The sequence below is a fragment of the Bufo bufo genome, chromosome 8 (assembly GCF_905171765.1).
Source record: "Bufo bufo chromosome 8, aBufBuf1.1, whole genome shotgun sequence".
Taxonomy (NCBI): Eukaryota; Metazoa; Chordata; class Amphibia; order Anura; family Bufonidae; genus Bufo; species Bufo bufo.
Window position 1 is genome coordinate 106,718,919 of NC_053396.1, and position 24,340 is coordinate 106,743,258.

The following is a 24,340-nucleotide window of genomic DNA, read 5'->3' on the forward strand; positions in this document are numbered from 1 at the left end:
GCCCACCTTACTTCCCAAAAAAGGTAATAAAAGTGATCAAAAAAGTCACATGTACGCCAAAATAGTACCAATCAAACCGTCATCTCATCCCGCAAAAATCATACCCTACCCAAGATAATCGCCCAAAAACTGAAAAAACTATGGCTCTTAGACTAAAGAAACACTAAAACATGATTTTTTTTGTTTCAAAAATGAAATCATTGTGTAAAACTTACATAAATAAAAATAAAGTATACATATTAGGTATCGCCGCGTCCGTATCGACCGGCTCTATAAAAATATCACATGATCTAACCCCTCAGGTGACCACCGTAAAAAATAAAAAATAAAAAAGGTGTAAAAAAAGCCATTTTTTGTCATCTTACGTCACAAAAAGTGTAATAACAAGCGATCAAAAAGTCATATGCACCCCAAAATAGTGCCAATCAAACCGTCATCTCATCCCGCAAAAACTGAGACTCTACTCAAGATAATCGCCCAAAAACTGAAAAAAACTATGGCTCTTAGACTATAGAGACACTAAAACTTTTTTTGGTTTTAAAAATGAAGTTATTGTATAAAACTTACATAAATAAAAAAAATTGTATACATATTAGGTATCGCCGCGTCCGCGACAACCTGCTCTATAAAATTACCACATGATCTAACCTGTCAGATGAATGTTGTAAATAACAAAAAAAAAAAAACGTGCCAAAAAAGCTATTTCTTGTTACCTTGCCGCACAAAAAGTGTAATATAGAGCAACCAAAAATCATATGTACCCTAAACTAGTACCAACAAAGCTGCCACCTTATTCTGTACTTTCTAAAATGGGGTCACTTTTTTGGAGTTTCTACTCTAGGGGTGCATCAGGGGGGCCTCAAATGGGACATGGTGTCAAAAAAACCAGTCCAGCAAAATCTGCCTTCCAAAAACCGTATGGCATTCCTTTCCTTCTGCGCCCTGCTGTGTGCCCGTACAGCGGTTTACGAACACATATGGGGTGTTTCTGTAAACTACAGAATCAGGGCCATAAATAATGAGTTTTGTTTGGCTGTTAACCCTTGCTTTGTAACTGGAAAAAAAATATTAAAATGGAAAATCTGCCAAAAAAGTGAAATTTTGAAATTGTATCTCTATTTTCCATTAAATCTTGTGCAACACCTAAAGGGTTAACAAAGTTTGTAAAATCAGTTTTGAATACCTTGAGGGGTGTAGTTTCTTAGATGGGGTCACTTTTATGGAGTTTCTACTCTAGGGGTGCATCAGGGGGGCTTCAAATGGGACATGGTGTCAAAAAAACAGTCCAGCAAAATCAGCCTTCCAAAAACCATACGGCGCACCTTTCCCTCTACGCCCCGCTGTGTGGCCGTACAGTAGTTTACGGCCACATATGGGGTGTTTCTGTAAACGGCAGAGTCAGGGCAATAAAGATACAGTCTTGTTTGGCTGTTAACCCTTGCTTTGTTAGTGGAAAAAATGGGTTAAAATGGAAAATTAGGCAAAAAAATGAAATTCTCAAATTTCATCCCCATTTGCCAATAACTCTTATGCAACACCTAAAGGGTTAACAAAGTTTGTAAAATCAGTTTTGAATACCTTGAGGGGTGTAGTTTCTTAGATGGGGTCACTTTTATGGAGTTTCTACTCTAGGGGTGCATCAGGGGGCTTCAAATGGGACATGGTGTCAAAAAAACAGTCCAGCAAAATCAGCCCTCCAAAAACGAAACGGCGCACCTTTCACTCTACTCCCTACTGTGTGCCCGTACAGTAGTTTACGGCCACATATGGGGTGTTTCTGTAAACGGCAGAGTCAGGGCAATAAAGATACAGTCTTGTTTAGCTGTTAACCCTTGCTTTGTTAGTGGAAAAAATGGGTTAAAATGGAAAATTAGGCAAAAAAATGAAATTCTCAAATTTCATCCCCATTTGCAAATAACTCTTGTGCAATACCTAAAGGGTTAACGAAGCTTGTAAAATCAGTTTTGAATACCTTGAGGGGTGTAGTTTATAGAATGTGGTCATTTTTGGGCGGTTTCTATTCTGTAAGCCTCGCAAAGTGACTTCAGACCTGTAGTGGTCCCTAAAAATTTGGTTTTTGTAAATTTCTGAAAAATTTCAAGATTTGCTTCTAAACTTCTAAGCCTTGTAACATCCCCAAAAAATAAAATATCAATCCCAAAATGCTACAAACATGAAGTAGACATATGGGGAATGTAAAGTCATCAAAATTTTTGGGGGTATTACTATGTATTACAGAAGTAGAAAAACTGAAACTTTGAAATTTGCTAATTTTTCAAAATTTTTGGTAAATATGGTATTTTTTTATGCACGGCCTGGATAAGTCAAAGCGTTTTAAAGTTATCAGCACTTAAAGTGACACTGGTCAGATTTGCAAAAAATGGCCAAGTCCTTAAGGTGAAATAGGGCTGAGTCCTTAAGGGGTTAAAACTTAACTTTTATTAAATCTGCTAAGAGTTTCTAAGTGAAAAGAAGGTGAGCTACGGAAAGGGTTAAAACTATCTGATGCTCTGTCAGTACTATGTGTATCCTAGCTACAATGTGAGCCGGGGGTGCACTCCTGTGCCTTCACACACTTTAATACTGTATTAGCAGACCTATGCAGCACTGTCCTATCTGTATCGCTATAGAAGATTCTATGTGCAAACACTATTTAACTAGGACATCTCTGCTATTAATTTTTTTTTTTTTATCAAAATCGTAATGAGTCTGTCACCATATTAACATGAAAGCAGCGTAGTACAGGATATAAAGACAGATACATGTTATTATAAGAATACAGGACATTGCAGAATTAGTGTTAGCTTATTATATAACATCCAACCAACCCCCTCTCCTCCCCCCTTTACTTGATCCAACAGAGAGACAGTTGCATTACTTTTATTTCTCTATTAGTTATGTCTCAGGAAGGCCATTTCAATGAGAACTGAAATTAAAGTGACCAATCGACATCCCCCATTCGACAGCGTGTGCTAAGATAACTGGCCCAATAGAGAAAATTGCCCTCGTGTGCAATCTCTTGATAGAGCCGCAGAAACCAAACTCCCGTTCTCCCCCCAACCCTCCATATCGACAGGAATTTGTTGGGACATTTTCTCTTTACATAGATCCCTCTTTCAAGGCGTAAAACTGTATTCAGCCTATTTATATATTCCTGTTTATTGGGTGGATTACCCCTTATCCAGTGTTTAGCAATTAAAAACCTCGCTTGGAACAGCATTCTATGAATGCACAATGACAGTTTATCGTCTATTTCTGAAGAGTCCAGAATACCCAATACACAGACTCTTGGGTCATTAGGCAATCTTATCTGAGTCATAACAGTTATGATTTCACGTATATATTCCCAATTTTTTTTTACATTTTTGGCAATTCCAAACCATATGAAGCAGTGTTGCCTCTATTTCTCCACAGCGAGGGCATGAGGAGTTCGGTCGTGCGCCTATTTTGAATAGAAATTTTGGGGTTCTATACACTCTGTGTATTAAGTATAGCTGAGACAATCTCTGAGATTCATTCAGTGTAAGACTAGTTGTTAAAGCCAGAACGTCACTCCATTGTTCTTGAGATATTGTTCCTATATCCTCTTGCCATTTTCCTTTTACCACCAAGGGAGTTGAGGAGGCATTGGCATCAAGTATAAATTTTGCTATTAATACTTGTGGCTTGAACTGACACGGATCACAGAGTCTAAAACATTAAACTGTCCCCCAACACGTTTCGCCAGCTAATCTGGCTTCATCAGGGGTAACGGATAGATTTGAATAAAGACGCTGTTTAAGGACCTTATAAAGGCTGTCTCCACCTCGGGGGCAGTCTAAAAGGGCCAATAGGTATGGAGGATACGAGTAGGCGAGTATCAGGTAAGCCCTATCACCAATAGGCAGCCTGCAAGTAACAATGACACAGCACCACCGTCATCCAGGTGGGAGTGTTCAGGTGAGTCAGATGCGCATCCAGTACCTACGCCAGAACTTACCTCCCTGGAACGCCACTGCAGGAAATTGCGGCTGCGCAGGAACTTAAATGTACCCGAAGCGCCTCTTCTTATATTGTGCCTGCGCATACACTTAGTCTTCAGGCGCATCTCTCTGCCTTACTGCGCCTGCGCGTACACTTAGATTCTGACAGCATTGCTCTGCCTCACTGCGCCTGCGTATACCCTTCATCTCAGAATTTGTTTCTCTTCATCACTGAGGCTGCGTGCTGACTTTGTCTCACAGTGCTGCAGCTTAACAGGTATTATCGCCATCTCTGCTGTTTTTCGGCTATGTGAGCCCTAGGTGGTATAAGGGAACGCCATAGCTAGATTTACACTCATTGGGATGAGATCATACTTTTAAATCGTATCTCGCCCGAAATGTCGTATCTCACCCGAATCTATAGCACAGTGGGCAAAAAAAACGTGATCTCGCTAAACGTAACATATTTATAATAGTAAATATTGATAATCATGACAGCATAATCATGCAGCCATACAAATTTAATTGCAAGTTTCAAATTGCAAGCATACAATTGCAAATTACAAATAGCATACAAATAGCAATCCATACAAATTGCATACAGATCAGTAGAAATATCGGTCAACTCTTAGATATACCTCTCAGAGAGATCATAAAAAGCTTAAATAACTTAAAGTGAGAGTACAGATACTCAAGAGAGAAATATATCCACCATTTTATGTTGAATGACAAGATTGAACAGTTGAACCACCATCTTATGCATACCGCCATTTTGTGAAATCTTTTCAACACGTGTTTTGTACATGCACTATCTGCTGCGGAGGTGGCAGTGTTATATATGAAGAAAAGTTGGAGTTAATAAAGAAGATATTTGAAGCATTTGGTGTGCTCTTTAAACCTACTGTTTCCATAGAACGGCGCTAGAGGAATTACAGAGTAATAGACAGTCTGATTAGACTAAAAGTCAGAGATATCAAAATTCTTCTAATGCCACAGCGCAAAAGGCACTTCATAGTGCTGCGCCTGCCACAGAAGTCTCCCAAAAGCATGTGGGAAAAGGTGTTATGGTCTGATGAAACCAAGGTTGAACTTTTTGGCCATAATTCCAAAAGATATGTTTGGCGCAAAAACAACACCGCACATCACCAAAAGAACACCATACCCACAATGAAGCAAGGTGGTGGCAGCATCATGCTTTGGGGCTGTTTTTTTTCAGCAAGAACTGGGGCCTTAGTTAAGCTAGAGGGAATTATGAACAGTTCCAAATACCAGTCAATATTGGCACAAAACCTTCAGGCTTCTGCTAGAAAGCTGAACATGAAGAGGAACTTCATCTTTCAGCATGACAACGACCCAAAGCATACATCCAAATCAACAAAAGAATGGCTTCACCAGAAGAAGATTAAAGTTTTGGAATAGCCCAGCCAGAGCCCAGACTTGAATCTGATTGAAAATCTGTGGGTTGATCTGAAGAGGGCTGTGCACAGTGTCACATGAGATGCCCTCACAATCTGACAGATTTGGAGTTTTTTTTGCAAAGAAGAGTGGGCAAATCTTGCCAACTCAAAATGTGCCATGCTGATAGACTCATACCCAAAAAAACTGAGTGCTGTAATAAAATCAAAAGGTGCTTCAACAAAGTATTAGTTTAAGGGTGTGCACACTTATGCAACCATATTATTTTATTTTAATATTTTTTCTTCCGTATAAAAATAAAATAATATGGTTGCATAAGTGTGCACACCCTTAAACTAATACTTTGTTGAAGCATCTTTTGAATTATGGCCAAAAAATTCAACCTTGGTTTCATCAGAGCATAACACCTTTTCCCACATGTTTTTGGAGTTTGGAGATGTCTTTTTGCAAAATGTAGCCTGGCTTGGATGTTTTTCTTCATAAGAAAAGGCTTTCGTCTTGCCACTCTACCCCATAGCCCAGACATATGAAGAATACGGGAGATTGTTATCACATGTACCACACAGCCAGTACTTGTCAGATATTCCTGCAGCTCCTTTAATGTTGCTGTAGGCCTCTTGGTGGCCTCCCAGACCAGTTTTCTTCTCGTCTTTTCATCAATATTGGAGGGACGTCCAGTTCTTGGTAATGTCACTGTTGTGCCATATTTTCTCCACTTGATGATGACCAGGCATGGGATCCAGCCGGTTCTCTCCGGTTCTGCCCAACCGTTTGTTAAAATTACAGCAGGTTCGCAGGACCGGTGAGAAGCAGGAATCCTGACCCGGTCCTAGTGCAACACGTAACATAATTGATTATTTTCAACCCGGCGCTCCAGCAGCCGCTCACTCAAATGATCTCCCCAAGCGCGCAGCAACGCCCGCCCTGCGCAGGGCCGAAAAATGAACGACCTTTTTTTTAAAAACTGACTTATTACTGCCGCAGCGCCGCCGCGGTCCGCCCGCCCCCAGCCTGCGTGTGCCAGCCGCTTGGAGTCATGGCAACACACGGTCACATGGGCTCAGGCCACGGGGGCATGACTGGTGAGTGAGCGGCACTGCGGCGGCGGGAAGCAGCCAGAGCAGAGGGACTGTCTAGAGGCTAGAGCTGACTGACTGTGTTGTGTCACACAGTCCAGACACAGCCGTCAGAACTCAGAAAGATTGAAGAGTCGCAGGCAGCCAGCAGGAGTCAGGACAGGTCAGGTCGTGTTAGCCTGTTAGGGTAGTAGTGAGTGTGATGTGACAACATGGATGGCATGGAGGGGGCCAGGGGGGGGGAAATGTGACAACATGGATGGAGGGGGAGAAATGTGAGGGTTAATGTGACACAGGTGATTTGACAGGGAGGGGTGAGAAATGTGACATTGAGGGGGTGAAATGTGACATGGGGGCTGATGGCTGACATGGGGGGGCATGATGGCTGACATGGGGGGCTTATGGATGACATGGGGGGGCTTATGGCTGACATGGAGGGGCATGATGGCTGACATGGGGGGCTGATGGCTGACATGGGGGCTGATCTGAGGCATTGGGGGGTCTGATCTGAGGTCTGATTAACATTGGGGGTCTGATTGCTGGTCTGACCTGAGGTGTAATGGAAAATATTTTTTTCTTATTGTTCTCCTCTAAAACCTAGGTGCATCTTATAGGGCGAAAAATACTGTCCTCAAGCCAGCGATTGTCTGAGGCAGAGCGAAGATACCAGGACCACACAGAGGAGAAGCCAGCTGCTGCAGACGGGACCAGGGCCAGGTGAGCTGCGGGGGGGAAGGGGCGCCAAAATGTATATGGTGTATTTATGTGCGTTGCATATACAGTATATGGTGTATGTATATGTAAACATGTGTCGTGACGCTGCGTGTCCGCCGCTGAGCAGGGAACCTATTGTTAAAAATTTGAATCCCACCCCTGATGATGACTGTCTTCACTGTGTTCCATGGTATATCTAATGCCTTGGAAATTATTTTGTACCCTTCTCTTGACTGATACCTTTTAACAATGAGATCCATCTGATGCTTTGGAAGCTCTCTGTGGAGCATTGCTTTTCCTGTGGGATGCGACTAAGAAAATTTCAGGAAAGATCAACTAGAGCAGCTGAACTTCATTTGGGGTTAATCAGAGGCACTTTAAATGATGGCAGGTGTATGCTGACTCCTAGTTAAAGAGGACCTTTCACCGATTCTTACCCTATGAACTAACTATACAGATATGTAGAGCGGCGCCCGGGGATCTCACTGCACTTACTATTATCCCCGGGCGCCGCTCCGTTCTCCAGCTATGCCCTCCGGTATCTCCGCTCACTAAGTTATAGTAGGCGGAGATTCCAGTCACTAAGTTATGGTAGGCGGAGTCTGCCCTTGTTCTGCTCTAGCGCTGGCCAATCGCAGCGAAGAGCTCACAGCCTGGGAGGTTATTTTCTCCCAGGCTGTGAGCTCTGCAATGCGATTGGCCAGCCCTACAGAAGAACAAGGGCAGACTCCGCCTACCATAACTTAGGGAACGGAGATACCGGAGGACATAGCAGGAGAACGGAGCGGCGCCCGGGGATAATAGTAAGTGCAGTGAGATTCCCGGGCGCCGCTCTACATGTCTGTATAGTTAGTTCATAGTGTAATAATCGGTGAGAGGTCCTCTTTAACATGATTTTGAATGTGATTGCTGAATTCTGAACACAGCTACATCTCCAGTTATAAGAGGGTGTGCACACTTATGCAACCCCATTATTTTAGTATTTTTTTTTTTCCTCCCTCTACCTAAAAGATTTCAGTTTGTTTTTCAATTGAGTTGTACAGTTTATAGGTCACATTAAAGGTGGAAAGAGTTCTGAAATGATTTATCTTTGTCTCATTTTTTTACAGCACAGAAACCTGACATTTTAACAGGGGTGAGTAGACTTTTTATATCCACTGTATATATTAGAAATATATACATATATATATATTCAAATCTCACTCTTCCCTCTATAATGTGAATGATAATTTGTGCCACTTTGTCTCCTTCAGCTCCGTTAGCCTTTTCCTAAAGGCTAAATGGACGACTCATTATTCAGTAATTAGTAGTACGGTCGCTGAAAAAGTCAATGTATGACAAATGCATAGCTGTTTGTGATATATCTAAAGGACCTAGCCACGCAAGGGGCTAGAAGACCAAAGGGGTCCTAAAGTACAACGATTTAGATAAAGTTAAGAAATGTCTCAAAATGCAAGCAAAAACAGTAAAATAAAGTATTGACAAGTAGTGTTGAGCGCGAATATTCGAATAGCGAATATTAATTGCGAATATCGCAACTTTGCAAATTTGAGAATATTACGAATATAGTCCTATATATTCGCTATATCGAATATTTGTTATTTTTTAACATCTGAAAATATGATTCCTCCGATGGATAGATCATCAGCTTCTGATCGGCGGGGGTCCGACACCCGGGACCCCTGCCGATCAGCTGTTTGAGAAGGCAGCGGCGTTCCAGCAGCGCCGCAGCCTTCTTACTATTTACAGCCGGCCCACTGACATCACGACTAGTATCAACTAGCGTGGTCGGGGCTAAGCTCTGTTCACTTGAAAGAAGCTTAGCCGCGCCCACGCTAGTTGATACTAGTCGTGACGTCAGTGGGCCGGCGGTAAACAGTGAGAAGGCCACGGCGCTGCTGGAGCGCCGCTGCCTTATCAAACAGCTGATCGGCGGGGGTCCCGGGTGTCGGACCCCCGCCGATCAGAAGCTGATGATCTATCCAGAGGATAGATCATCAGTTAAATGAAAGTGCAGAACCCCTTTAAGCAGGAAGGAATCATGTTTTCATATGGAAAATAAAATTAAGAATATTCTAAAAAACGAATATATAGCCATATAGGGAATATATTCGTTATTTAGAATATTCGTCTTTTTTTTCCAATCTGTACAGTTGTTCGCATACTCCTCCCCGATAAGCGTCCCCATCACCATGGGAACGCCTGTGGATTAGAAAATACCATCGGATCTGAGTTTTCTCTGAGATCGTGAAAACTCAGATCCGATGGTATATTGTAACCCACAGGCGTTCCCATGGTGACGGGGACGCATGTCGGGGAGGAGTATGCAAACGACTGTACAGATTGAAAAAAAAAAAAGACGAATATTCTAAATAACGAATATTCACTATATTGCTATAACTTCGTTTTTTAGAATATTCGTCATATTCTAAAACACGAAGTTATAGCAATATAGCGAATATTCATGAAATACACATATAGACTGCAATTTAGCTAATATAGTGCTATAGTATTTTTTTTTATAGTGTCAATTTTTTCCAAATCTGAACTCCAGAAGAGACAAAAAAATTTGACTATAAAAAAAAGATTATAGCACTATATTAGCTAAATTGCAGTCTATATGTGTATTTTACGAATATTCGCTATATTGCTATATATTCTTGTTTTAGAATATTACGATTATTCTAAAATACGACAGATATGGCACAAATCAAGTCAGAAGAATTCTATTTAGGAGCACAGACTGCCAGAGGATGCAACTAATTTATGACAAGGCCTATGCACAGAAAGCGTCTGTGTTTGTTTGTAACTTACTTTGTAATGGAAGGTTTAGAAATAGTTCCACGGTCATAATAATTAGTTTGGTCGGTTCGCTGAAAAAAAATTCAGTTTGGCCGGTTCGCTGAATTCTTCGAAAAAATTAGGTTCGATCTAAATGTAATCTTGGCGAATCGCGTTAAAAAACGTCTATTTCCTGGCTGCAGAGAGCCTTTATAGTGGTGTAGAACACTGTGCCTTGTAGAAACACGCATAGGGAGTAATGAAACAATACTGTGAGTCAGTATGACATGCAGATGACAGGCGTCATTCTTAGAATCACTTATTTATACTTCACTTATTTGGGCAGTTGCGGGGCCAAAACTGACCAAGTAACACAAGTATGAACTCAGCCTTACAGGTCAATGTTAAGGTCAAGAAGAAGAACACTTTTTACACCTTCGGCAGCTGATTCCACATAGATGTCTACAGAACCTGTTCTATTAAATGCTTATACATTAGAGCCCCCCCGACAGAGTGGAGAGGGTGTCAGCAATAAGTTTGTGTTGACGTCACAGATTATTTTTCCCTTCCTCTGATCCGTTAGAACATTAACCCCCAAAAAACAAATCTGGCTGTGGAGCATCCGCCTTCACTCGGTCAGCATTTGGTCAGTAATCCATCAGTATTGCTAGAAGCAAAAAAAAACAGGAGTGGATCCAAAACAGAGATGACACATGAATGGAATATTTGCATGTCTTCTGTGTTTTGTACCCACTCCTGCTTTTGGCTACAAAATGATAAGCCAATTCTAATTCAAAATAGGGACCATGTCATGCATGCCTTACAGCTGTTACATAAACAGGATCCATTGTGCGTCTCATTTCTGACAGATTAGAAGAAGGGTCAAATAAATGATGATGTCAGCCAGGCCGGAAGGCAAAATAGTGGACCAGTCATGAAGTGGGGAGGATGGGAACAGCATAAGAAGTCCACAGAGTGGCCCTATGACATCGTGGTGAGAAGTAAGCAGCATGAGGAGACCACAGAGTGGCCCAATGACAGAGTCTGGAGGTGGCAGCAGCATCAGGAGGAGGCCACAGAGTGGCACAATGACAGTGTGGAGGTGGCAGCAGCAGCATCAGGAGTAGACCACAGGGTGGAACAATGACAAAGTGTGGAGGTTGCAGCAGCATCATCAGGAGGCCACAGAGTTGCACAATGACAGAGTATGGAGGTGGCAGCAGCAGCATCAGGAGGAGGTCACAAGGTGGCACAATGAGAGTGTGGAGGTGGCAGCAGCATCAGGAGGCCACAGAGTGGCAAGGTGACATAGTTTGGAGGTAGCAGCAGCATCAGGAGACCACAGAGTGGCAAGGTTACATAGTGTGGAGGTGACAGAATCATCAGGAGACCATAGAGTGTGGAGGTGGCAGCAGCATCAGGAGACTACAGAGTGGCCAGGTGACATAGTGTGGAGGTGGCAGCAGCATCAAGAGACCACAGAGTGGCAAGGTGACATAGTATGGAGGTGGCAGCAGCATCAGGAGACCACAGAGTGGCAAGGTGACATAGTGTAGAGGTAGCAGCAGCATCAGGAGACCACAGAGTGGCAAGGTGACATAGTATGGAGGTGGAATCAGCATCAGGAAACCACAGAGTGGCAAGGTGACATAGGGAGGAGGTATCAGCAGCATCAGGAGACCACAGAGTGGCAAGGTGACATAGTGGGGAGGTGGCAGCAGCATCAGGAGACTGCAGAGTGGCAAGGTGACATAGTGTGGAGGTAGCAGCAGCATCAGGAGACCACAGAGTGGCAAGGTGAAACAGTGGGGAGGTGGCAGCAGCATCAGGAGACCACAGAGTGACCCGGTGACAGAGTGGGGAGGTGGGTGGCAATACCAGTACCAGCTAAAGATGGTGGGTGAAAGAAGGAGCACTTGACATGAGATGTGTGGCATCAGGCGGGTGGTAGCATCAGAATAGTAGCTCAGGCAGGTAGCCAGAAGAAACCGGATTCATCTTGACAAAGGTCAGTCTCTGCAAATTTTGGATGGACAGGCGAGTTCTTCTTGGGGTAACTTTGGCCTCCGCTGCACTAAACACCCACTCTGATGCCACACTACTGTCTGGGCATGATAGCTTTTCCAGGGAAAACTCTGCCAGTTGCTGCCACAAGTCCAGTTTAGCTGCCTAGTAGTCCAGCGGATCTTCGATGTGGGGTGGCAGGGTCCTGTCCAATTATGCCAACACCTGCTGGTTCAGGTCCTGCTCCAGATCTAGCTGCTGCTGGTGAGTAGTTTCTTTAGTAAGCAGTAGAGATGTCCCGAACTATTCGCCGGCGAACATAGCTTGTCCGCGTTCGCCGCGGCGGGCGAACATATGCGATGTTCAGTCCGCCCTCTATACATCATCATTGAGCAAACTTTGACCCTGTACCTTACAGTCAGCAGACACATTCCAGCCAATCAGCATACCCTCCCTCCCAGACCCTCCCACCTCCTATCAAAAAGTAAGGACAGCATCCATCTTAGATTCATTCTGAAGCTGCAGTGTCACAAATTTGACTAAGTTATATTACAGGTTATATTAATCGCATTGCGAATTCAACTTAGAGCTGGGTTCCTAATGGTTGTATTGCTAGGATATAACGAAGATTGAGAATATAGTGCTATATTCGTCAATTCTAGCAATACAACCATTAGGAACTCAGATCTAAGTTGTAATCGCAATGCGATTAATACAGGTTATATTAATCGCATTGCGAATTCAATTTAGAGCTGGGTTCCTAATTGTTGTATTGCTAGAATTGACGAATATAATGAATATAGCACTATATTGTGTTCTATTCGTCAATTCTAGCAATACAACCTTTAGGAACTCAAATCTAAGTTGTAATCGCAATGCGATTAATACAGGTTATATTAATCGCATTGCGAATTCAACTTAGAGCTGGGTTCCTAATGGTTGTATTGCTAGGATATAACGAAGATTGAGAATTTAGTGCTATATTTGTTATATTCGTCAATTCTAGCAATACAACCATTAGGAACTTAGCTCTAAGTTGAATTCGCAATGCGATTAATGCAGGTTATATTAATTGTATTGCGAATTCAACTTACCACACTCTGCGTCAACTACGTCATTTTCCATGGGAGTTTTGCCATGGATTCCCCTCCGGCATGCCACAGTCCATGTGTTAGTCCCCTTGAAACAACTTTTCCATCACTATTGTGTCCAGAAAGAGTCCCTGTGGGTTTTAAAATTCGCCTGCCTATTGAAGTCTATCGCGAACGGAAAATGTAATGTTCGCGACATCTCTAGTAAGCAGGTAAAGAAAGCGGCTCATCAGCGACTCTAGACTCAAGTAGCTGCTAATGGAGCTAGAACTGCTCCATCCCCTCCACCCTGCCATAGCAGCCATGGCAGAGGAATGTGAACGCAGAGGGCCCCCCTGCTCATACCTGCGAGAGTATGGATAATGGAGATGATAGGCAGCGGCCAACTGACTACATAGGATGTCTCTATAGTAGTTCAGTTTGTCCTCCCTCTCAGCGGGTGTAAAAAAGGCCCCCATTTTGGACCGGTAGCGAGGGTCCAACAAGGTGGAGAGCCAGAAGTCATCCCTCTGCCGAATGGTGACAATTTGGCTGTCACTACGCAAGCGAGTGAGCATGCATTGGGCCATTTGTGCAAGTGACTCGGAGGGACTCCCTGCCTCCATCTCAACTGCATACTGCCACAGTGTGTCTAAGTCCTCTGCCTTGTCTTCCTCATTAGTGATGAGCGGCAGTAGTCATATTCGAATTCGCGATATTTCGCAAATATCTTGTAGAATAATCAGCGAATATTCGCAAATTCGAATATTCGTTATATTCTACAATTTCTTTACTCGAAAAATCGACAAGGTAATGATCGCGTAATATGCAAATTTTCGTAATGCGAATTTTTATCGCTAATTTTTCAATTGCCGAGCAAAAACATGATTCCTCCTTGCTTCTTGCTTGTGGGCCAATGAGTCATAACACTATATCGAATATATTTGTTTTTTCGAATATTCGTAATATTCTAAAACAAGAATATTTAGCAATACAGCCAATATTAGAAAAAAACAAATGTAGAGCAATTTAGCTAATATAGTGTTATAATCTTTTTTTATAATAGTTGTAATTTTTTCCAATCTGAACTTCAGATGAGAAAAAAATTACAACTATTAGACAAAGAAGATTATAGCACTAAATTAGCTAAATTGCTCTATATTTGTTTGTTTTTTCGAATATTCGCTATATTGCTATATATTCTTGTTTTAGAATATTACGAATATAATCTTTTTTCAATAGTTGCATTTTTTTTCCAATCTGAACTTCAGATGAGAAAAAAATTACAACTATTAGACAAAGAAGATTATAGCACTATATTAGCTAAATTGCTCTACATTATTTTTTTTTAGAATATTCGCTATATTGCTATATATTCTTGTTTTAGAATATTACGAATATTCGAAAAAAATATATATATTCGATATAGTGCTATATATTAGTTTTTTAGAATATTCATAATTTTTACCATTTAAAGTCATGATTCCTCCCTGCTTCTTGCTTGTGGGCCAATGAGTCATTGGCCCACAAGCAAGAAGCAGGGAGAAATTATGTTTTTACTCGGCAATTGAAAAATTTGCGATAAAAATTTGCATTACAAAAATTCACAATAAAAAAATCTCGAATATTCGAAATTACGAATATATATCACCATATTCTAAATATTCGCGAATTTTCGAATTACCTATATTCGCGATGAAAATTAGAAATTCGAATATTCGTGATCAACACTATTCCTCATCGACCTGTAGCTCCTCTTGCTGCTTCTGTTCCTCCTCTCCTGTCACCTGTCCATTTCACTACACATTGCTTGTGCTCCAATGTCTTCCTTCTCCTCCTCCTCCTCCAGTTCAGCCCCCACAGGGCTCATGTGGCCATGAGATCTAGGTGCCACATCTCCAGTCCCATGTCCAGCCAGATTTACCAGCATCTGTTCCAGGACATGAAGCAGTGGAATGAATGCTGTCCGCTTGGATAATCAGAAAATCGTTTATGGCCTTTCTCTGTTTGTCGATCCAACATATGGAGGGTGGATTTCCAACGGGTGGAAACGTCGCATATCAGCCTATGTTGGGGGATGCTGTTCTACCGCTGCAGCACAAGGAGGGTGTTCTTGGCGGTGTACGAGTGGCTGAAGTGCATGCAAAGTTTCCTGGCCATTTTTAGGATGTCTTGCAGATGGGTGGAAGACTTCAGGAACTGCTTGACAACCAGATTGAACACGTGTGCCATGCAGGGCGCATGGCTCAGCCCTCCCTCCTTGGCGCAGCGCCGACACCATGTACTTCTTGTTGTCAGTCACCATGGTTCCGATTTTGAGTTGTCGCGGAGAAAGCCAGGATTCGATTTCTTGATGAAGGACACGGAGCAGTTCCTCCCCTGTGTGACTCCGTTCGCACAGGCAAACGAGGTGCAGAACAGTGTGACACCGCCGTGCCCTGCACATGTGGTATGCTGGAGGGGAACTGTGAATTGTCCCTGCAGTGGAAGCTGAGGACATGGTGGAAGATGAGGAGGCAGAGGCGGACACTGTCGCAGGATCAACAGCGTGAGAACGTAGAGGCAGAAGCTGCTTCACCTGGCCAAGTTGATGGTGTGGCTGTGCAGGAACCACATTCACCCAGTGGGCTGTAAAGGACATGTATTGTCCTTGACCGTAGTTACAGCTCCACATGACGGGCTCAAGGACTGGCCCACCTTCTGTCCTACATACGTGTCCAGGGCTGGTACTGCATTTTTTGCAAAGAAATGACGGCTTGGGACTCTCCACCTTGGCTCAGCACAATCCATCAGTTCTCTGAAAGGTGCAGAGTCCACCACTTGGAAAGGGAGAGACTGCAGCACCAGCAACTTGGCCAGGAGCACATTCAACTTCTGCGCCGTTGGATGAGTGCACACATACTGTTGTCTCTTGGCAATCGCTTCGGTGATTGATTGCTGACGGAATGACTGACGAGGAGTAGGAGGACGAGCAGGAGCATCAGGACCAGTAGATTATGGGAAGGACAGACAGCTCCCTTCGGCTGAAGTAGTGGAGCCTTGACTGCCTGAAAGGTGCGTGCCACTGGGTGATGCAGCGGTTGCTGCGGCAGGCTGGAGAACCACGTCTGAGCCACGGCTTTCCCAGGCCACTTTATGGTGACGCTGCATATATTGACGCAGGGCCGTGGTGTCAACATTGGCACCCTGGCCTCGCTTCACCTTCTGCCCACAAATTTTACAAATGGCTATGTTCACCTCCTCTGGCAACTTAACAAAAAACTGCCACACCGCCGAGTAGGTGATTTTACCCTCAAACACTTAGCACTGACTGACTGCTACCGCCGCTGCTTCTGTGAACCCCTGCACCACTACTTTCCAGACAGGTAGGCTCCTGTAAAGCGGGTGGTCTACCCCGGGCACGTTTAGCTCCCGACCTTCCACTGCTGCCACCCTGCTGACTCCCGGCCACACTAGCGACTTGCTGGCTCCACCGCTGCCTCACAGGCAAGCTGCTACCCTCTTCTCCCGATGATGATGAAGCCCCTTCGTCACCCGGCACCCAAGTGCGATAAGCTACATCATCATCATCGAGTAGTGTCTGCACGTCACTGATGTCCTCCTCAACGGTCTCTGGGTCAGGAGCCTGACCGCTCGCAACACCAGCTCCCACGCCACTCTCCTCATCACTACTTGCCTGCTTACTGGATAAGTGGCTGATGTCTCCTCCACATGGCTGGCCAGTAGGTGCTGACAGTCCTCTAGTAGCTTGTCCTCGCTGTATAGTGGAGCTGAGCCTACAGCATATAATACTTCTCTGGCTGAGGGAACAGAAAAGGACAGAGGCAGGTTGAGGACAGGTGAGGGCACAGAGCTTGCTCCCGGGCCTAGAGATGTCCCGAACTATTCGCCGGTGAACAGTTCCCGGCGAACATAGCTTGTTCGCCGCGGCGGGCGAACATATGCGATGTTCGGTCCGCCCCCTATACATCATCATTGAGCAAACTTTGACCCTGTACCTCACAGTCAGCAGACACATTCCAGAAAATCAGCATACCCTCCCTCCCAGACCCTCCCACCTCCTATCAAAAAGCAAGGACAGCATCCATCTTAGATATATTCTGAAGCTGCAGTGTCACAAATTTGACTAAGTTGTAATCGCAATGCGATTAATACAGGTTATATTAATCGCATTGCGAATTCAACTTAGAGCTGTGTTCCTAATGGTTGTATTGCTAGAATATAATGAAGATTGAGAATATAGTGCTATATTCGTTATATTTGTCCATTCTAGCAATACAACCAACCATTAGGAACTCAGATCTAAGTTGTAATTGCAATGCGATTAATACAGGTTATATTAATTGCATTGCAAATTCAACTTAGAGCTGGGTTCCTAATAGTTGTATTGCTAGGATATAACGAAGATTGAGAATATAGTGCTATATTCGTTATATTCGTCAATTCTAGCAATACAACCATTAGGAACTCAGAATGCGATTAAGGGCTCATTCAGACGGCCGTATGCTGTCCGCAAAAATACTGAATGCTATCCGTTTTTTTGCGGATCCGCAAAAAAAGGATCTGCAAAAAAACGGATAGCATTCAGTATTTTTGCGGACCCATAGACTTCAATGGGGCCATGTCCTGATTTTCACGGACAAGTATAGGACATGTTTAATTTTTTTTGCGGATCCGCAAAAAAATGGATAGCATTCAGTATTTTTGCGGACAGCATACGGCCGTCTGAATGAGCCCTAAGGCTGAGTTCACACGGGCGAGATTTCCCCGCGGGTGCAATGCGTTAGGTGAACGCATTGCACCCGCACTGAATCCGGACCCATTCTCTTCTATGGGGCAGTGCACATCAGCGGTGATTTTCACGCATCACTTATGCGTTGCGTGAAAATCGCAACATGCTCTATATTGTGCGTTTTTCACGCAACGCAGGCCCCATAGAAGTGAATGGACAACGGTGATGGACCATGTGATTGGACCATGTGATCTGACGTCACCACAGGTCCTTTAGCCGGCAGCTCATAATTAAAGAAGTAAGAAGAGACCGGCAGCTGCGCGATCAAGAGGAGAAGGTGAGTTAATTATTTTTTAACCCTCAATTGACCACCTACTAAGCATTCTGTATTAAAGAATGCTATTATCTTCCCTTATAACCATGTTATAAGGGAAAATAATAACATCTACACAACACCGAACCCAAACCTGAACTTCTGTGAAGAAGTTCGGGTCTGGGTACCACAGTCAGTTTTTTATCACGCGCGTGCAAAACGCATTGCACCCGCGCGATAAAAACTGAACAACGGAACGCAATCGCAGTCAAAACTGACTGAAATTGGGTACCTACTCACGCGGGTTTGCCGCAACGCATCCGGACCTTATCCGGACACGCTCGTGTGAACTCAGCCTAATACAGGTTATATTAATCGCATTGCGAATTCAACTTAAAGCTGGGTTCCTAATGGTTGTAGTGCTAGAATATAACGAAGATTGAGAATATAGTGCTATATTCGTTATATTCGTCAATTCTAGCAATACAACCATTAGGAACTTAGCTCTAAGTTGAATTCGCAATGCGATTAATGCAGGTTATATTAATCGCATTGCAAATTCCACTTACCACACTCTGCGTCAACTACGTAATTTTCCATGGGAGTTTTGCCATGGATCCCCCTCCGGCATGCCACAGTCCAGGTGTTAGTCCCCTTGAAACAACTTTTCCATCACTATTGTGGCCAGGAAGAGTCCCTGTGGGTTTTAAAATTTGCCTGCCTATTGAAGTCTATGGCGGTTCGCCCGGTTCGCCCGTTTGCAAACATTTGCGGAAATTCGCATTCGCCGTTCGCGAACAGAAAATTTTATGTTTGTGACATCTCTACCCGGGCCATGCCAACTAAGGGTTATGTCGGATGAACCCACCTATTCTTGGCTGGGGGTGTCTGATATCACTTCGGACGAAGTGGTTGACCGAGTCAATCATTCAAGAACCACTGGGTTGCTGGTCAAGACACTACTGCTAGATGACACTGGGAGCTTAGGCCTCTCGCTGCAACTCCTGCTGCCACGCCCCCTTACTCTGCTGTGACCTGTTCCTGCGCAAAAAACATTTAGGCCTCTGCCACTCCCATGTACAGGGCCTGGAACTTATCTGTCTGACATACTGTTCAAATAAATAAATGAAAAGTAAATTAATACACCCTAAAAAAGTCTGTAGTTTTCTAACTTCACCACAAAAGCTAATAAGCCCTTTTTTCACGCCAAAAAGGGCTTTAGAACATATAACTGCACTGCTGAACAGCAAATAATATATATTTTTTTGCCACTAATACACGCCAAAAAGAGTTGTAATTTTCTCCCTTTACCACACAACGTCAAATACTTTTTTTGTGCCACTAATACACGCCAAAAACGGCTTTATTACATATAACTGCACTGCTGAACGGCAAATAGTCCCTGTCAGGAATATGGATTCATATTTACTGTCAGATAACAGAGGTAGTGAACTCCACATGAGGGCCCTGCTTCAAAGCCGCAGCCAGATAGCAGAAAACTCCTAGCAGGCCACATTTGGTTACATTTCACACCTCCATTCAGACAGCACAGATCCTGCAGGAAAACCTCCCTACACGGGGTCTAAGCCATTCCCCAGTTCAATTGAATCTAGCAGACAGCATGAAACCGGCGATTTATAAGGAATTATGAATCACTCGGCCATCGCAGGCGCAAACCAGATACATATTTGTGTCCCGGTGGCCACGATGAACATGTCCATGGTCTTAGTTTGATGGTGGGATGCCAGGGAAGGGAGATATACATAACTCCCCACAGAAACCACATAGCGGCACCATGTTTGGACTCCAGTTGTAGCCGGAACCCAGGGGGATCAATTGGGCCTGGAACCACCTCCCTACGACATTCTGGTCTAGCGCTATGAACCCTAAAGGGTTTTGTGGGTCATTTAATGCCAGCCAAGAAGAAGGGTGAGTGGACCCTTCCCAGAGGAGGGGCCGGCTACAGTTTAAAAGGCTTGTGCCAACAAGTGAGCGTGTCTTTCTCTGAAGGGGGGTCACATCGTACCATGTGTTTGGAGAGACCTGGAAACAGGTGACATCACTGCCCTCCATGTGAATACATAAAGGAACATTCATCTACCCGGTAACTGACTTGTACTCTGTGTAATCCTGTTTGTACCATATTACCTGTATTTGTAACCTCAGACCACTGTATATATTCTTAGTGTATATTGTGTTATCTAGTGTGCCCTTAAGGCGATTAAATATATAATTAAATCTTGTGCTGTCTTGTATCTCGATCACGAATCCCCACATCTGTGTTTCAGCCTAGTTATAAGCTACCGCGGATTGGTTTCTCACCCTATATAATCCCGTTAGCGGACATGGCTTACAGGTGAAACTCAAAAAATTAGAATATCGTGCAAAGTTGATTTATTTAAGTAATCCAACTTAAAAGGTAAAACTAGTATATGAGAAAGACTCATTAAATGCAAAGCAAGATATTTCAAGCCTTTATTTGTTATAATTTGGATGATTATGGCTTATAGCTTATGAAGCCCCAAAGTCACAATTTTGAGGTACCCTTTGCTCAGGGGATATGGATTAATTACTGACTAGAGTGTGACACTTTGAGCCTAGAATATTGAACCTTTTCGCAAAATTTTAATTTTAAATTGCATTAATGCAATTCCTTTTAATGTGCATTACTGAAATAAATGGACTTTTGCACAGTATTCTAATTTTTCGAGTTTCACCTGTATATCAAACGAGAAGCTGGTGGTAGATTACCCGGGCTGAGAAGGCGCTGTTTCGCTGCGGCAGTGAAAAGGCTCTCTCAGCTTGTTGCCTCTCTGTGCCCGCATGGACAGGAGGTGTCTGTGTAAACTGTACCAAGCTGACCTTACATGCTTCTCCAGAAGGGTGTAACGTCAAGCTTTGGTAACCAGGGACCAAACCGCGTCTCGTGAGCTCGACGTAGTTGACATCAAGCGGGCACGAGGGGTGGTATCCGTTACAGGCCCTTATTTTTTTCCACTTATACACGCCACAAAAGGCTTTAGAACAAATAACTACACCACTGAACGGCAAATAATATACACTGCGTGCAGAATTATTAGGCAAATGAGTATTTTGACCACATCATCCTCTTTATGCATGTTGTCTTACTCCAAGCTGTATAGGCTCTAAAGCCTACTACCAATTAAGCATATTAGGTGATGTGCATCTCTGTAATGAGAAGGGGTGTGGTCTAATGACATCAACACCCTATATTAGGTGTGCATAATTATTAGGCAACTTCCTTTCCTTTGGCAAAATGGGTCAAAAGAAGGACTTGATAGGCTCAGAAAAGTCAAAAATAGTGAGATATCTTGCAGAGGGATGCAGCACTCTTAAAATTGCAAAGCTTCTGAAGCGTGATCATCGAACAATCAAGCGTTTCATTCAAAATAGTCAACAGGGTCGCAAGAAGCGTGTGGAAAAACCAAGGCGCAAAATAACTGCCCATGAACTGAGAAAAGTCAAGCGTGCAGCTGCCAAGATGCCACTTGCCACCAGTTTGGCCATATTTCAGAGCTGCAAAATCACTGGAGTCCCAAAAGCACAAGGTGTGCAATACTCAGAGACATGGCCAAGGTAAGAAAGGCTGAAAGACGACCACCACTGAACAAAACACACAAGCTGAAACGTCAAGACTGGGCCAAGAAATATCTCAAGACTGATTTTTCTAAGGTTTTATGGACTGATGAAATGAGAGTGAGTCTTGATGGGCCAGATGGATGGGCCCGTGGCTGGATTGGTAAAGAGCAGAGAGCTCCAGTCCGACTCAGACGCCAGCAAGGTGGAGGTGGAGTACTGGTTTGGGCTGGTATCATCAAAGATGAGCTTGTGGGGCCTTTTCGGGTTGAGGATGGAGTCAAGCTCAACTCCCAGTCCTACTGCCAGTTTCTGGAAGACACCTTCTTCAAGCAGTGGTACAGGAAGAAGTCTGCATCCTTCAAGAAAAACATGATTTTCATGCAGGACAATGCTCCATCACACGCGTCCAAGTACTCCACAGCGTGGCTGGCAAGAAAGGGTATAAAAGAAGAAAATCTAATGACGGCCTCCTTGTTCACCTGATCTGAACCCCATCGAGAACCTGTGGTCCATCATCAAATGTGAGATTTACAAGGAGGGAAAACAGTACACCTCTCTGAACAGTGTCTGGGAGGCTGTGGTTGCTGCTGCACGCAATGTTGATGGTGAACAGATCAAAACACTGACAGAATCCATGGATGGCAGGCTTTTGAGTGTCCTTGCAAAGAAAGGTGGCTATATTGGTCACTGATTTGTTTTTGTTTTGTTTTTTAATGTCAGAAATGTATATTTGTGAATGTTGAGATGTTATATTGGTTTCACTGGTAAAAATAAATAATTGAAATGGGTATATATTTGTTTTTTGTTAAGTTGCCTAATAATTATGCACAGTAATAGTCACCTGCACACACAGATATCCCCCTAAAATAGCTAAAACTAAAAACAAACTAAAAACTACTTCCAAAAATATTCAGCTTTGATATTAATGAGTTTTTTGGGTTCATTGAGAACATGGTTGTTGTTCAATAATAAAATTAATCCTCAAAAATACAACTTGCCTAATAATTCTGCACTCCCTGTATATTTTTTTGCCACTAATACACGCCAAAAAGGGCTTTAGAAAATATATCTGCACCGCTAAACAGCAAATAATATATATTTTTTTGCCACTAATACACGCCTAAAAGAGCTGTAATTTTCACACTGTTCCTGGCAAGCGCCCGACTTTTTAGGGAGGGTGCTTAGGGACTGGTGGTCCCCCTCCCCTTCCCATCCCCCCAGGTTAATGCGGGTCATCTGGCCCCTGTTATATGGTTGGTCAGCTGAAGGGGTTAATGAGAAGGTTGAGAATGCGTCATGAGGAGTGGAGATGAGATGTTAACCCCTCCCTCTAATGAGGTTATATAACTCCCCTCTCGGCTGCAGCGCTTCCTCTTGACCGCGGAAGCCAAGTTTAGTAGGTCTGGCTGTCCGCTCTGAGATGACCGCAAGGGACGCTTCCCTTAAGGAGGCCCTTCTGGCGCGATACTCTGAAGGGGGAGAGGGCTGGCTGCATTCCTTCTTGAGCAGCCTTGGCTCCCCTCTGCCCTCATCCTCTGCTGACGTTGCTGGGGAAAGGATGGCGCTGCCGCAGGCTGCATCCAGCCCCGTCGCTTCCCAAGGGGGCCGGCGGTCCGCACGGCGTACCCGCCCTCCCGCCCGTTTAGGCCATAGTCCTCCCGTTACCCCCTCGGTCCTCTGGCACTCACCTTAGCTCCCGGTCCGGGGCCTGCGCAGCTCCGTCTGGCCGGCATCTTAGTGCGGCACTTCAGTGCGCCTTAGCCCCGCCCCTTCTGGCTTCTTCTTCCTCCTGCGCGCCGGAGTTAGTCAGCGCGTGGCAGGCGAGTGATAGGCAAGCTATGGGAGCGCAGGGAAGTGTAGAGGCACTTGATTTTCCCCCGACACAGCCTCCTTCTCAGTCCACGGCGCCGGCTATGCTTGTGAGCGCTTGCCAAGGGGATTCAGATGTTGCCCCCATGATGAATGCCGGTGGCCAGATGGGCCAAATTGAGACAGCTACTTCACAAGGGGAGCCCCCTATGGTGGCTTCCATTCCCTCTCTGCCGCCCCACCCCCCTGCACCCAGTGCTAGGTCGCGCAGGCCCAGGGAGATGTCAGAATCCTCTGCGTCATCGCAGGATAGCAGACGGCATTATCGTCGTCACTCACGCAGGCGCCGGTCCCGTCACTGTTCCAGGGTTTCCGGGGGGAGCAGGCGTTCCAGGTCCTCTAGATGGCGCTCTCCGTCATCTTCGGATGGATCGACGGGCGCATCTGATGAGTCTGGTCGGGCGGCTGGTCCGAAACGTAAGAGGCTGGTGCCTAGTCATGCTTCCAGGGCTCCCAGCCTGGCTCCAGCAGCGGAACCCCGGGTTGAGGTCCCGGTACCCGGTCTTTCTTCGGCGTTGGCGACTGCGACACCTGGTGAGTACCAATATACCGGGGCATGGGGGGGAGGGGGGGTTAGTGCGGATTTTGAATCGACGCTTAAAGCATTGCTTGATAAGTTGTCCTCTTCTCCTGCCCCTTCCCCTTCTTTGACGCAGGCTCCAGTTTTAGCGGGGGTCTATAAGGACTCCTTCTTTTGTGGCGTTAGCCCTCTGGGTTGTCATCTGGATGAGGCGGCGAGGGAAAAAATCTGGTCCAACCAATATATTGATATTTAGTCACTTATATCGGTGGACCAGCATACA